This window comes from Haliotis asinina, chromosome 5, assembly GCF_037392515.1.
Source record: "Haliotis asinina isolate JCU_RB_2024 chromosome 5, JCU_Hal_asi_v2, whole genome shotgun sequence".
NCBI classification, from domain to species: Eukaryota; Metazoa; Mollusca; class Gastropoda; order Lepetellida; family Haliotidae; genus Haliotis; species Haliotis asinina.
Window position 1 is genome coordinate 9,334,199 of NC_090284.1, and position 15,848 is coordinate 9,350,046.

The 15,848-nt window shown below is 38.5% G+C and overlaps 1 pseudogene; it reads right to left on the reverse strand.

Annotated features, from left to right (window-relative positions):
* Positions 1–11,011: 11,011 nt before the first annotated feature.
* Positions 11,012–12,300, reverse strand: LOC137283359 (lengsin-like; annotated as a pseudogene).
* Positions 12,301–15,848: the final 3,548 nt, after the last annotated feature.

Genomic DNA, 15,848 nt, shown 5'->3' on the forward strand with positions numbered 1-15,848 from the left:
ACAGGAATCTCTCAATCTGCTGTCAGATAACACTTTTGCCAATGCACAGGACACTAAACTCCTGGTGTGGTGTTATCCGAGATAAAGCTCGTTGTCTCTCTGACATGTCAGAGGAGGATATTGCAGCAGAGCTAGAAGATCAAGGAGTGTCAGCTGTGAAACGTTCCATGATATGAAAAATAGAGAATTCTGACGAAAACTTATTTGTTGACTTTTGCTCGCCCGTCTCTCTCGCAGTCACTTAGATCAGGCTATTTTAACATCGGGGTGGATGTGTATGTCCCCAATCCTCTTCGGTGTTATAAATGCCGACAGTTTGGTCATGGTTCCTACTCATGCTGTAATCCTGCAGTATGTCACCTGCAGTATGCCACCTGCAGTATGTCATGGGTTGCTGAAGGCCCATTCTACCCCGGGACTTTCACGGGTCGAACTTTGCGAGGGCTGACTGGTCATTATATAAAACATTGTCTAATGATCGCTTAAAACCCGGTGTTTTTGTGAACAGCGAACATCCGATACAGGTGTTTTTCGATTTATTGAATGACAATGCTGACCTGACTATACCCAAGTCTTCTGCTGTTCCACAAATCCGTAAGCCATGGTTCAACAATGAATGTAAACAGGCCAGGAAGTGTAGGAAGAAAGCTGCAATGTTTTTTCGTCGACACCTTACCGTACATAATCTGGACAAAGTTAAAATTTTAAATGTCAAGACTAGACGTGCTTTTAAACAAAATAAGCGTCGGTCTTGTCGAAATGTATGTTTCTAAAATCAATTCGCGCACGCCTGTGTCAAAGGTGTGGAACATGACTCAAAGAATAAAGAGCAAAGGTTCTAAATTTACTGTTCACCATCTGAAGGATCGTGATAATTTATTAACTAATAAATCTGACATTGCCAATAAACTCTCGCCACACATTCATCTTCGTCAAATTATGTCCCTGACTTTCAAAAGTTTCAGAGTGAGAGAGACCCGTGAAGGTCCCGGGGTAGAATAGACCTTCAGCAACCCATGCTTGCCATAAAAGGCGACTATGCTTGTCGTAAGAGGTGACTAACGGGATCGGGTGGTCAGGCTCGATGGTTCCCACTCAGAGTGAGAGAGTTTAGTTTTACACCGCACTGAGCAATGTTCCAGCTATATGGCGGCCGTCTGTAAATAATCGAGTCTGGATCAGACAATCCAGTGATCAACAACATGAGCATCGATCTGCGCAATTGGGAACCAATGACATGTGTCAACCATTCAGCGATCCTGACCACCCGATCCCGTAAGTCGCCTCTTACGACAAGCACAGTCACCTTTTATGGCAAGCATGGGTTGCTGAAGGCCTATTCTACCCCGGGACCTTCACCTTGTTCATCAGGAATCGCCTCAAATGAGGGTTTTCTGAGGAATAACTCTTGTCATTGAATCATTACTTGTTTTGAAGATTGATAAACCTGTGTCTTGCTATCAAATCATTGAAATCACATTACTGAAAACTTCCAATTCATAGTGCTACTAACTGGTTTCGAACCTGCAGAGAGATGCGGCTGTGAGTCGCATACCAAATATTAACATTAAATCTGAAGCACATTTTCGTTCTGCTCATAAGTTTGATCAAAACCTCAAAATTGGTTTTTTTTGAAAAAGTAATTCCTTGACCTCCGTAAATCACGTCTGCCCTATCGGCATTTCCCAATTTCCCTCTGCCGTGATTTGTCGATTTTGATCTTTTACAAAACAACGTCCTTCCTTCAAAGGGTTAACCGCCAATACGTTGACTGATGGTTCAGTGTTGCCTAGCCAAATTACTTTCAAAAGAAAGGTGGACTTCATGCAAATAGTGTGCTATCTTGGGTGACCAATGCGACTGTACACCAGTGTGAACAACCTGGAACAGTCACCAGTTGAGAAGCTGGTACGACAAACAGGTGCAGTGTTAAGACGTTACGGTGCAATAAATGATCATGAGCAACTGAGGAAAATCACCAGTGCGTTTTCAACCTACATGGACCCTACTTGGACTTATACCATCTCTTCCGCCGCTGGCGGCTGTAGGAGAATTTAGCAATAACCTTGAATAACAAAAATACTACGTTTACAAAATTTGTAGGTTTGAATTTACATTGCAAGTTAGAAGACTCACGTACCCTTTCAGAAGGACAATAATTTTTCTTCAATACCTAACCCCATTGAAGATACAGACACTAACATTCGCAGTTCATGATTTATACTACAACGTATTAAAAATTCTAAATTGTTTCGACAATAAAATTCATACCTGATCTCATCATGGTTGATCCGGAGAGACCATACAGCAAGTCGTGAACCCAAGGCGCTAATGAATATTTTGTTATGCAAGATTTCCACAACCCGCTGGAAACGTCAGTCCTTCAGCACCAAGAATGCTCCACAACAGAATCTCCCATCCAGACCTTCTGATACAAGTATTAGTAGAGATTGGCAAGAAGCAAGTCCCATTTATGCAGTCCTCGAAGGCTACAGGTCCGGCACTTTTACCAACATCACCATTCGTACCAGGAAAGACATCGACACCACAATCAGCGATGTGAAGGTTACAGCCAACAACACCGCAATCCTCAGTGCAATAGCAGAAGTTTCAAGGTCAGGATGCTGAAGAGACAAAGGCTGTTTGTCCTAAATACTTGCACAGTGTGTAAGTGGAAAAAGCATCCTGGTCACGTCAGTGAGTCTTGCACCGGCTGTCAGGATAGGATAAGGCACCTGTGACGTCTGGGTAGCGAAGTACTTAAAGGTATGTTTCTCTTCCCCTAACCCAATTTCATTTGCTAAGTTGTCTTGTTTCCTACTATCTACACTCCAATAATTCGATACGCATTGAATAATGTGCGGCACGGACATGAACAATATTAATATGAGGTGTTTAGTGAGAATATACGAGAGCACCTAAAACTTCAGAGTAATGTATATACCTTTGAAGTGTCTTAATGTGTTTTAGCGTTTTAATGAAGAAGAATGAATCCAAGTGTAATAGTGTTCGTATGCAATATACTACATAACTATAGAAATTCATTAACTCTGATCTTTCGCCGCATTGCAAATTTTACATTTCAAGGTAAGCAGAACGAATGGCTCTAGAATTTAACCTTAAATGATTAGTTAAAATATTTGACTTCTGTCTAATTAAATTTGAAATTGAGCTTCTTCAATGGTATTTTTGCAAACCAACCGATGTGTTTATGACCACCAATCACGAATGTAAGAAAATACGCCATTATAAGAAGAAGAAGGGTTTATTTGTATAAAGGCCATACGACCCATAGAACAAGATGGTACAATAGTGATTTTGGTTACCAGTTTCATGAAACAACGCTAACAGGAGCAGAATAAACATGTTCTTAGTACTTGACAAAGTTATTTATGATATTAATGTCTGATGATGTACATATGCTATGGAGGGAATAATAGTATCCATGGACCGTTTTTGGAATGTAACGCCGACGCATATCCTCATAGCGTTTACAAATATAAACAATATGAATTTCATCTTCGATACTTTTACAGTGTTTACATAACACAATGTCGTCATTGGAAGAGGCAATACTTCGTCTAGTATATTTGATACCAAGTGCACTAGATCCTGATCTGAATAACGTGAAAAGACGTTTAGATTTATTACTTATGTTCAATGATAGATATTTTTCACAGGTCAGCAGCGATTTATGTGATTTGTAAAACGACAGCGAAGGAGCATCTAGGGAAAGATGCCACTCTTGCATGGAGCAGTTGTTAATTCTTTCGGTAAACATATACAGAAACATTTTTGTATCGCCAACATCTTGGGAAATCCAAGCAGTACCAAAACCATAATGAAATAACAAATCACTGACGTGACGAGCCCATGTTGCACGTTTCCTGAATTCAACAGATAATAGGAATTGATAACATTGATATGGATATCTACTTGGATGCATTCTTAATAATCTCAGCCAGTATTTAATACATTTGACATAATAAACATTGCTTAAGGGTGTCCTCCCACATTCCCCATATGCAACAACATTAGATGATCTGTAACTAATCTGAAGTAAGAATTTGCAAAATTTTCGATGGATAATTTCAATACTTTCTCTCTTTTTAAAACCCCATATCTCGGCACCATATGTTAGAATTGGTACAAGTTTTTTTTATCAAAGATGTACAATCCTTCTGAGGGTGACATGTCGTATCGTCTTATAAATGACTTGATCGGCCACAGTGCCTTATTAGCTTGATCGGATAATGTTTTACATGCCCTAGTCCAAATCAGTTTTGGAGTTATCATAAGTCCTAAATACTTATAAATATTGACAGTTTCCATCTGGGTACCATTATAAAACCATTTTTCATGTTTGGACAATGGGCCACCCATTTTAAAGACAATAATTTTACTTTTATCAGTATTAATATCCATGCCCCATTGATGTGAATATATATGTAAGGCGTCAAGGCGACGCTGTAATCTTACGACAGTATCGGCAATCAGAACCAGATCATCTGCAAATAAGAGAGCAATGATATTCAACATATTTTCAGAGATAAATATACCATCATCAAACTTGGTTTCTAATATCGATACAAGTTCATTGATATATAAAGAGAATAGTACAGGACTAAGGACACAGCCTTGCCGAACCCCACAGGCGCTACCAAAATATTCAGTTAATTTCTTACCGTACTCACAGATTACAGTGGCCTTGACATTAGTATACATATTTTCAATCAACTTGAAAAATTTACCGTGGATCCCATTGTGCAAAAGAACATACAATAGTTTAAACCTATTCACCATATCAAAGGCCTTACGAAAATCTATGAATGCAACGTATATCTTCCCATTTTTGCGTGTTAAATATTTCTGAATGATTGTCTGGAGAATAAAGATACTGTCCACAGTCGAATGGTCAGTCTTAAATCCACCCTGATATTCTCCAATTATCTCATGAAGTTCCAAGAAATACTCCAACCGTTTGTTTAGAACCGAAACAAAAATTTTGCTCATTACATTTAGAAGAGAAATTCCCCTATAGTTATTCGGGTCAGATCTACTACCTTTCTTATATAGTGGGATGATAATACCAGCTGACCAGGAATTTGGCCAAACACCGGATGAAAGAATTTTGTTGAACAGTAATACTAAGTAAGGAACAATTATATGTTCAGAATATTTGAAAAACTCTGCGGGTATACCATCATCGCCTGGGGATTTGTTATCTTTCAGATGTCTGATAGCATCTAGTACATCTTGAACTGTAAAGTCACATGATAGAATATCATCGTCATTAATACAGTCAACACATGTATTGGAGTCATGTTTATCAATGTATGATTTGACATCTTCTGAAAAGTTGCCATCTTCTGGCAACGTCGGGCATGTCAAAACATTGATTACAGAACAGTCTCGTTTCCTGTTTACTTGGTTCTGTCCTACTGCGCAGCTTAATGCGATAACCAGCCCAGTATTTTTAGACTATGTCATTTAACTGGATGCATAAATATTACTCAGTGTGATTTAAAAAGTCTACACAGTTGTATATTGCAACACTAAGCTCCTTCTAGTCCTAGTAAATACGTCGTACGGCGTGCTGTGTCGTACAGCGAACTCTGATAAACAGAAACCTGGAAATTGTGGAAATATCAAAACGAGGCTCTGCCGCTAGAAAAGTTTAGCCGTCTCTGACGGAACTGATATTACATCAACCTCATTGTTCGTTACAGAACTACTCTCAATAAGCGCAAAACAACATATAACAGGATTAACCAGTAAGCCAGATGCATTGTAAATCGTTTTACGACCTCATCAGACAGGGGCAATCTGTGATTCCATAGTTAAGGTATGCTGCCTCAACCTCGACATAAAGTAGAGAATGACGGTGCAATTAAAGTTTAAAATTGAAATTCATTTGTAAATACCATTTTCTTATGAAACATGGAATTGGAATTCAGTTTAACCAGAGATGTTTGTGGTGTCAATTTACATTTTCACACGAGAAAATTCGGATCATCTGAAAAGTAGGTCATTGTCTGAATAGGTTAATGAGACTTATGTTTCGGTATGTTCAGCAAGTCCTTAAAGTATGCAGCCCATGTTGATGGCGTTACACGTTCTTCCATGGCACAGTTTGTGGTATATTTTTTCACAAGTCTCCAAAATGCTGAGCAGTCTCTAGAACAAGCTGCATCATGTATTTTGTTTGTAATCGAACGATTATAGCTATCTTTTTTGGTTTTACAGGTCTGTTTGAACTTGGATCTAATGTCTTTGTATCTATTCAAATTGTCAAATGTTGTTGTTTTTCTAAACATATTAAGTAATTTGTACTTTTCACGTTTAAGAGTCTGACACTGTTGATCAAACCATTCTGACTGTTGATTAGAGTCAATGGTTTTGGCATGTCTACATTCCATATCTTGCCCACAGCTTTGCAGAATGCGCAGCAATATGTTTACTGCTTTATCAGTGTTGACATGTAGACTGTTCATAAAGTCCTGGAACAAATTACTTATATCAGCATTTTGCAGGTTATCAAGATATGATTGTGATTTTTCCATTATTCCATTTAAATTTACATCTATTACTACAAAGAAAATACTTATCATCGGCTGGCCTGCCAACATCGAACAGGGATCAGATTATAGTTGTGAGTGGGAGATGATCTGACTCCGTGCGAGAGACACTCTTGAAGTCCTCCACATAACGGTACAACGATGCTGACACTGCAATGTAGTCTGGTGTGCTACAACCAGTGGGGCCAACATATGTATAGTCCCCCTCGTCTGAGAATCTGCCATTCAACAGGTACCATCCAAACGTTTTGCATAAGTCTAGCAATTCTCTACTATAGTTATTTACAACCAGATCTTTGTTTTTACGATTTGGGTACACAGGTGGGGCATCAAATTCCTCGTATGTGTCTTCGTCCAAGGGTAAAAGGTCTACACTATCATCAACGATATAGTCTAGTTCAGTGCCAGTTCTGCTATTAAAGTCGCCAGAAATAATGAGGTCAGTGTCTGGGAATTCGTTTTGTATTACCGCAACATAACTTTCCAATCGCTCAACCCCATCGCTACTGTTGGGTTTTTCAGGAGTTATGTAGACACAGCCCAGTATGAGCTTTTTGCCTGACCTTATACACCGACTAGATACAAGAAACACGGCGTCTACCCACTCCTCGTGTACACGATGGAAAAAGGATGAAATATTGTCACGTATAAATATAGCGACACCACCGCTGAACCGACCAATGTTGTTTACCTTGGGGCGAACTGATTGAAATGCACAGTGACAGGCGATTAAGTTACTGAAGTCATTAGAACATTTAGCCCAGGTTTCGGTCAAACATATGATGTCATATTTAGAGATAAATTTACAAAAGTCTGGATGAATGACTTTACTATACAAGCCGTTTACGTTCCAACACAACAAGCTTATTAGTTGCAGAGAATGTGATGCATCTGGGGTGCACGTGGAGCACGAGCTTTCTGATCGGGTGTCAATATCAATGTCGATATCAGTCACAGGGTCAAGGCCACTCTGCTATAAAGCACTGTGATTTAGGTCATCATGACCTGGTGAATGTAATCCGTGTATATCTCCGGCAAATCGGACTAGAGCCCCGGAACTATCTGGCATGAACTTGACAGCATCTATAACTAGAAGTTCGCCTCTGATATAGGCTGTTTTGCCCTGGTCCCTGGCTTGTTTAAGGTGGGGTATGAGTTGTTTTCTTCTGAGTCTCGTTTTTTGGAGAGAAGTCTTCAGATACTCTGAAAGTGGTGTTACCTTTCAGTTCTGCCTTAGCTTTGGTAAGGACACTGAGTTTGTCGTCTCTGGAGACGAACTTCATCATGATAGGCGGATTTCCCCCCTGTTCACGCTTTGGGCCCAACCTGTGAACAGTGTCGAAAAGAATATCGTCCCCGTTTTGTAGACACAATGTATCCTTCAAAAATTAATAAAATACCGTCCTTCCATTTCCATTCCAAACAAAATCAAATTATTTCTTCTGGAGTAGTTTTCACTTTTATCAAGTTTAGCCTCTAAAGCAGTGATAGTGTTTGCCTGACACATTACAATCTTCCTAAGATCTTTATTTTCGTTTTGCACTGTTTTGGTCCACTGTATTTTTCAGGGTCGTTAGCATTTCACTCATGGACGCTATTGTCTTATTCAATGCATCAAATTGGCCAGTTAGTGTTTTCATAGACTCACTCATACTGGTCTCCGCCTCGGTGTCCGGCTGGGATCCCCTCCCCCTTGTGCTGGGTCCGGGTCCCGGGTTGGGCTCGATGTCACCCGACAACAGAAGCTGCCATCTTGCTTCAAATGTAAACATTGTAGAATCCGTGCAACTCCTGTCACACGTGCGCACGTTTGAAATTTCTTGACAATAATTAAAATTGTTTGTGCTGAGCAAATGAGAGAAAATATGTCTGAGATTCACACTATGTATCATTATACTGTGACTCATCAACATAATGACAGTTAAAGTGACACCAACTGCGTACAGCCTGTAGGCGACGTCCATGCCTGGGGTCCATGTTGTCTCCGCCATGTACTTGCTAACATGTTCAATTTGTCTGTGACCCATGGGCATCTTAAAACACCCAATTCTGCATCTCCAACTGTCCACGTCGATCCCCAGTCTTCATTTAACGTGTTGTGCCCAAGACAAAGGCACTGCAAAGACTTGACTAAGAAAGAAGAGCGTATTTTCCTCTCCCGCGATGTCGTCGCCGTGTCTACCTTCTCAGGGGCAGGTAACCACCATTATTATATATCTCTATTTATAAATTCATTATTTAATGGGCATTCTAGGAGTTGTGAGTAATAACAAAGTATACGACTTTATTGATATAAACTTTTTCTTTATTGCATAAAGCGGTTTAGATTCATATGCCAATTTTCAAACTAAAAGTGACAACAAACAAATGTTGAGACGTATTCATGGAAGATAGAAGATACTTAGAATCTTGTGACAAACTGGATTAAGAATGTCATGTAATTTAAAGTTTTACATAATGGGACGAGGCCAGCTGTGGACTAGCCAAGAATCAGTGGGGATTACAAAGTACAAGGCAGTGGAAACACGGCAATATGAGGCTAACTGATAAACAAGGTAGAGGACGCTAACTGATAAACAAGGTAATATGAGGCTAACTGATAAAAAGGTATAGGAGACTAACTGATAAACAAGGTAATAGGAGGCTAACTGATATAGCATATAGCCTGATTAGTTCTTCGAAAACCGAGAGCACATCAGCTCTCTCAGACCTCCCATGAAAATTCTATAAAAAAAATAAAAAGTTATTTAATTCAGTTTGACAATGTTGAAATCCTATCCACCAAGAATAAGGACTTTGGGAAAAGAAATCTTACAACAACATAGAATACATAGTGGTATAACTGCGACAAAGACTAAGGGGAAATAACTCTCTTTCACGTTTACAACAAATCACGTGTGACCGAGCCTATGCGCCGGAACAAGGCCTGTCAAGTTCACTATATACAGATTGGCATATTGCAATTTCCTAAAAAGTTCTAATCTTAGATTCATAAAAAGTAAATCCTTTTCCACATAATGGGATTAAAGCAGTAAAGCTTTTACAAAACTGGACGCCCTGTTTCAGTAAATCTATTATTTCCACCCTATCCTCAGTGTGTAAAATAATGGTTACAAGTTCTGAACATATGTGAGACTCTCCAAAGGTTTTCTTGTGGTGCCGTCAAGTGAAATTAAACATTTATATATACATCCTTTATGATACTGTACAATGTGATGTTTGAGGACTTATCCAACACTGTAAATATCATTAAACGTTGCTCGGACTACATATTTCACATCAGTAGGGTTGGTGAAAATCTGATGTGGTCCCCGTTTTTCGTTGTTTATTCTGCTGACGCTTGTTTACAATGAATTTGGAATTTTTCAAAAAGTAACACCAAGGTATTTATATGTATTTTTTCTAAACATCACGAATAATATTGAAATTATATATATATATATATGTTTATAGATATTTTCTTCCATTTAGTCATTAAGTATCACTATATTAGTTCTGGTAAACATTTGTATTAACCTTTAATGGGAAAAAAGATTATGAACATTATAATTTCGTTAACATAAATCTTCAGTGCGTGACACGTGCCTCACATAATGTGTAAAATCATAACCTTTGGGGGATAAAACTACTACATTACCCTACAAAGTTTACGGGAATATTTGTAATGGTTACAATTGGCTTGACATTGGTGCGAGACAGTAAGGTTAATGAGCAATGAACACTGTTGATTTAATTTGCCTATGTGCAAACCGATATAGCCAGATATATCGTATTAAGCGATATTGTAATAATTAGTAGCATTACATTAAACTGTACAGGTTTTAAATAAACGAGAGACTAACGTGTCAGTGGTTTACACTTTGTAGTTCAATACAAGTGAAGCCTGAAAAAGATCTTGTAAATTTCATCAAGGTGTCTTGTAATGATCATTTGTTTTATTAAAGACAAATTTGAAAATTACATATTTACAAGTCGAGCAGGTTTAAATCTTGTGCCGCTAACAACACTGTATAGTGTGAGAACATCGATTACTGAAATATGCTTTTACTGACCTTTACTTCCAAAGGTCCGTCACAAAATCTTCCACAACCACCACCAAAGACGATTCGATTTTCAGCAATAACACTCGTGTACATGTCATATCTACATTACACATGAGATTCATTATCTGTCAGCATAATACACACAAACCAATCAATAAATTCTTTCCCCAGCCTGTTTACCGTGTCCATATCTTTCTGAAGTTCATTTAAAGCCTCTGACAAAGTGCTTGGGTGGGCGTCAGAGGGTCGTTGGCCACGGGAGGACATTCCATTTTCTGGTCAAACCCATCCAGACCTGCAGCAATGGTGGCTGCCAGAATGGTGTAGGGGTTGCTAATTAAACTCGGGATGCGATTTTCCAGGTATGTACCAGTTTTCGAAGTCTTGACTTTAAAGCAAGCAGCGCCCCCTCAATACCATTTCAATAGAACTTCCTGCATACTCAGAATGAAAAGAATGGATATCAATACCGGGTGGATACATGTGCTTATCAATACAAAGAGGAAATCACGGTGTTCGTTGATAAACCTTTGACTTATATAGTCTTTTTGCACATATAATGGTTTGTCACCCTTTGGTAGTGTGAACTCAAGTTCGAATAAAGAAAGGAGACTAAATCCAGTATTGGCCAACAGTTCTAGCTGCTGTCGAGCAACGTAACGAGGATTGCTAGCTGTTCCGATCCATCCTTTAACCAATAGCTCTCGCAGATGACGTCGACCACCATTATTTTTCCCAGACCAGGACACGCTGTACAATGTACTGAGATCAGGATGCGCACGGACTTTTGGCCTTTCGCCTTCTTTGACCAAGGTTGACGAAGTGATGTCTTAGAAAGCCAGTGATAAAGCACCTGCAACAGGCAAGTTTGTAATCTGAACCCCTGACTAACAGACGGATGTGGAACTGTTGGAGCAACCACCACGCGTGTTCCTTATTTTATTACAGTGAAAGTAAGAATGACTTTGTAACGACATTTAAGGATGACAGGTATGGTGGCAAACTGACAAACGATGACGAACGAAAGGTGCAATTTGGAATGTAGCTGAATTTAGCCGACCCATTGAACTATTTTGCATATTGTAAGCACACTGTCGCTTCTGAATGTCCCAATATCTGGCATCCAATCCCAAAGTGACGCATCATCCAAGATATATTTGTGTTCCTTTTCTATATGAGACATCTTTACATATCAGTAAAGCGGTGGCAGAGAAATTACTGGAAAGCTGGAAAGAACATTCACAAAATTTCAAAAGTTCGCCAAGAGTTGGCAAGGCGTGAACTTCTATAGTAGTGTCACTAGGTGTCCGGCCTGACAGGTATCGCAGTGGACTGGATACCTAATTTTAATGAGATGCATTCATGATGTGTGTAAAATGTCATGTGTCCAAAATCAGTAGACAAGTGATAAAACTCAATAGCATTTACGTTCCAGTGTTAGATCACTTATAATGAGTTGACCTTCACACCAGTTTCATACTTCTTGATAGCCATTTAATCAGCATATGGTCAATGATACCAGCATTTTGTTAAAATAACCATTACTGCCATGCAAAAAAAGTGACCCCCGTCCTCAGGTGCCCGTTAACATATCGTGCAGGAACAGCTCTTCCTCTTGATCTTCCATGTATATCAGCCACAGAGAAGCGGACGTAGTCGTACTTGTTGATGTCAGACATTGTGGTGATCTATTGCTTGTTGGTGACTGTTCGCGTCAGCTGTCGTTTACACATCGATTGTGTATCAAATGCTTGACTGACTGAATGTCACGTGACAGTGCAGGACAATTGTACACTGGCGAATCTAAGCATTTATTTACTCGCTGATATGAACTCAAGTATGTGTGAATGAGTTAAACTTTTGACGTCACATCGACTATATCTCAGCTACATCGTGACACGAATTTGAATAGGAATACTAAATATATACTGCTTTCAAAATGTTAAGCAACACAAACTTTATAGTCTGTAGTAAATGGAATAAAGTGAAATTAAGATTACGATTCCTCATAATTTTACCTTGCCAACTGAACATTTAAATCTCAGAATTTTATTCAGCTTATGATAAAAGTTGTTAAACAAACGACCATAGTTTCAAATCACTTTATGTATTTGTATTACAAGGGGGTATGCACATTAAATGGCGCATCGAGAACAAGTCGGAACAAGTTCAATCGCTCCATGTACTGCACGTTCACTTTGTTCACTGTTCCAACAACTGCGCTTACCCCCTTGTAATACAAGTCAATAATAGCGATTTGAATCTATGATCCTATGTTAATCAACTCTTATCCTAAGTTGAAAAAGTATCTGCGATGTAAATCTTCAATAGGCAAGATAAAATTATAAAGACTAACAACCTTAATTTCACTTTATTTAGTTTAGTTTTTTGTTTAGAGTGATTTTTTTCGCTGCAGACTAAAGTCTCATTACATTTTCATTTACTGAATTTGCAAATCGTTGAACGATGCAGTAGAAACGTAACACACATCCACACACGATTGAAAATATGAAATGAAATGGTATTGAGCAATTATAGGCTTACATATCATCAGAAGCATGTACCCGCGAAACAGTCGTGCAGAAGTACTGCATTGATGCAGCAAAATATTAACATTAAAGTTTAAGTCAGTTTTGGACAGCGAAGCAGTGTTCAGTAACGTAGATGACATCATGAGCACGAATGCAAGCTTCTACACGTCTTTGCATTGACTTCTTCTGCTCTGCCATTCTCTGTCAAGCCTGTTCAAAGTTAGCAAGAGAATGGTTGTGAACACTGAGACCGTAAACATGACTTCCTATAATGTCTCAAGTATCTTCAGTGGGATTATTATCAGGTGATCTTGCCGATCTAAATAACATCATGTACAACTCTTTCTCGTGCATTATCGTCCATGGACGGGCATTTTCACCCTTAAACCTGGACCTTCACGCGTGGTATTGTTCTGAACAGTCACATTTTATGACTTACGTACTTTGATCATCTGCTTATTTCACGGTCCCTTGTTTACGTAAAACTGAACATAACCTTTTCAAGTCACAATATGGCTGAAATACTGCCTTTCTGTAGCTTAAATTAACTTTCTCATTCTTGAAATGTTATTACACAAAGAGACAGCGATCATATTACTCAAAAGCTGTTGGTACTTTCATCTGCATATATAAGACATCATAAATTGCAATCATTTACACATGCATCATACATGACTCAAGGGAGGCTGAGTAAATAGGTGAGGCAACAAGATGCCTTAACAATGAGGTACATTGAATATTTTAGTGCCAAAAAATACGTTCAGAATGTAAAGAATCTTTATCAATATTGGAACAAAATAATCAGCAAATATCAAGGACACTCATCATATGGTGGCTCACTGTATGTTTTGCACGTTTTATTTTTTCAAAAAAAAATGTTCGGAAAAAAGGAATACACTACCAATGTTACCACTCGGAGGAGAAATAGAGCTTTGATATACAGAGGATACTAAACGATCACTCTCCAACAAAATTTGATAGAAATTGCAGCGACATTGCCCATTACTCTTAGCTTTCTGGAAGTCAAGTAAGGTCTAACACCATTGTGAATGAGGTATTAGCACTGTGGCGTCATCGTTGTAAACCAGTATGACGTCATACGTCTAGCGGTATTTCACTAGCTAGTGTAATATTGCCGTAAAATGTTACACTGCAGTATCTTCCACGGGCGAGTAATAAATCAGGTATATATACGGCAATATTACACTAGCGTAATAACCCTAGACCATTATGGCGTAGCGATGCTTATGCCTATATCTCAGAGGCCTGGTTTGACACGCCTGAAGCTGGGTCATCACACTGTAGGCCATTTCGTCCATGTTTCAATTATACTGGAGAGTAATGAAGAGAATACAAAACTCGCTTCCGTGAAATACTATTTTTATTAAACTCGTGAAAGATTTAGTATCAATCTCGCTTTCACTCGTTTGATACCGAATCATTAACCCGTATAATAAAACTGATATTACACGGAAGGTTACTATCCTCTATTTATCTCTGTTTTTGGAGGTGATCCCATTCTAGATGTTGATAGCCAATTTCGTCGCAGAAACAATTACACTATCTTCATCAATATTGTTCTAACTGGTGTATGGACACTAATACTGAAAAGTCAATATAATTTTGTTTCGAAACGAAGGACCTGTATTCAGATTTGAGAAATAGAACTGATACTCAAGTAGTTGACAAATACCTTGGATCAATGACAGCACAAAACCTGGTTTCCAATAAAACATCTACAGTTCTGAATCATAAGAAAATAAATCTTTATGTCGTTACTTCTATTTATAACAAATTGTAATCGTCTAAAAGAACAAAATGTTAGAAAAGTTTTCTGAAATGCTGAAAACAATGATGCTAAATCTCCCTTATGTAAATGTATTGGAAGATGAGAAACATGTATTCATCAATGTCCTTTATATAATGGTTACCGTATGAGATTAACTGTTGTCTCTTAACAATGTAATATGCGTCCGGATAACTTTAAACATTTGCTGAATTCAACTGATACAAATATTTTGTTTATATTAGGTAAATACTTATATAATATCTTTAAGATCCACAATTGCAACACGCATATATGTATGTCTTTCTGTATGTATTTGTATGAATGCTGGATCATTTGGCCTTGGAAACAAGAAAGATGATGATGATGTGAGGTGGTTTAGCAATTTGAGCATGACGTAACATCTGCGTAGAACTGATGGTGTTCTCAAGGAACACAAGCTCAAGAGAAACTTTATGACTTGAATAAAAGCTCATTGATAGGAAGACATCAGACATTTTGTTGCAAATGCACCAACATTTCAATGACTCCACATGACTAGCATGAACATTTCGTTGTGAAATGTAAACGCCAAGAACTGGAGCTGTTGGGCGTAAATATTGTCATACAGTCGTATTGAGAGTTTGTAACCCTGAACTTCATGCGTAGATCTAAATATGAAACAGTTGAGGCGGTCTCACTTGATTCCTTATATTTCAAGTTCAAGTGGAAAATTTGCATAGAAACGCATAGATGATGCATGTAGAAACATGTATAACTCGTCCACAAATAGACTTAAGTACATGAACCTTTCCACAAATTTAGAAGACGGTAATGTTTATACAAACTAGTTTATACTTTTAGATAACGGAGACACTGAGCGCGATGGTGACGACATAGCACGACCCCGACGTCGGTATCCCTGGCTCTC